The sequence below is a fragment of the Helobdella robusta genome (genome assembly GCF_000326865.2).
Source record: "Helobdella robusta unplaced genomic scaffold HELROscaffold_4, whole genome shotgun sequence".
Classification (NCBI taxonomy): domain Eukaryota; kingdom Metazoa; phylum Annelida; class Clitellata; order Rhynchobdellida; family Glossiphoniidae; genus Helobdella; species Helobdella robusta.
This window is the reverse complement of record NW_008704902.1, coordinates 7,135,644-7,136,832: the sequence shown is the minus strand read 5'-3', so window position 1 is coordinate 7,136,832 and position 1,189 is coordinate 7,135,644. Positions and strand designations below refer to the sequence as shown.

At 44.5% G+C, this 1,189-nt stretch overlaps 1 protein-coding gene across 1 annotated transcript in view; it reads left to right on the top strand.

Annotated features, from left to right (window-relative positions):
* Positions 1-1,189, top strand: part of HELRODRAFT_162828 (hypothetical protein) — a gene marked incomplete at both ends in the record, with an annotated part of 5,594 nt that overhangs the window by 1,691 nt on the left and 2,714 nt on the right. The window lies entirely within an intron of this gene.

The window sequence follows — 1,189 nt, the reverse complement described above, 5'->3', positions numbered from 1 at the left end:
ATACGAAGATATTGTCACTCTTGTCAAATATGCCAACTGAGAAATCCGGTCAGGATAACAGAAAGAACTCCCATAACTCCCATTTCGAGGAAGGAGGAGGTACCGTTTTCCCATCTGGTAATGGATTGTATTGGGCCGATGATATCAACGGAAAGCGGACCCAAACCAAGATATAATTACGCCTTAGTTGTGGTGGATCTCTTCACTAGATGGCTCATGGCATACCCGATGAGGCACATTACTGCCAAAGCGACATGTGAGGTGCTGTTGCAGATATTTATGACTTATTCTATACCAAGGGTCATCAGTTCCGATCGGGGTACTAACTTCACGAGTGGTATAACGCAGGCATTGCTTCAAAATTTGGGATGTAGTCCTCAATTCAATACACCGGGACATCTGGAAGCGGCAGGAGTGGTGGAACGATGTAACCAGTCGTTAAAGAGTATGATCCAGAAGTTGGCGCAAGATCATCCTCGGAGTTGGCATCGTATGTTACCATTTGTTTTGTGGGCTCTTCGAGAGAAACCTTCAGCGACCACTCATGTTAGCCCGTTCACCATGTTGTATGGAACGTTGCCTAGGGGTCCTTTAATGATTTTAAAAGAATCATGGGTGGGAGAACGCTGCTTGCCACTAAACCTAGGAAAACAACCTGATGTATACCTGAAAGAGTTACGACACAACTTGGAGGTCGCGCATGGTTATGCGGAGGATCATGCTGACAAGGAACAGCAACGGTACGCTCATCATTATAACTTACGCAGTACAAGTCAAAGATTTCAGTTGGGGGACATGGTTATAGTTCTAGTTCCCTCGATGTGGAGGAACAAATGGTGTAACAAATGGCAAGGGCCTGGTACCATTGTGAGAGTAAAATCCCCACATTCATACATAGTTGAATTAGAAGGACAAAAACACCATGTCCATGTGAATCATATACGGAGGTATAACCAACGGATCGAGGAAGTTGCTCTGAATAATTGTGTCATTCTAAGGAACGATGAAGAGGACTTCGGTCATCTACATTCATATGAGCCGGAGAGCACACAGGAGGTGAACATGGTACAAAGACAGATGGAGAGCATAACTCATTTATCAGATGTACAAAAGAAACAAGTGACGGAGATAGTGAAAATCCATGCGAAGATATTCCAACCTCGGGTGGGATTATATTCAGCCGTACAGC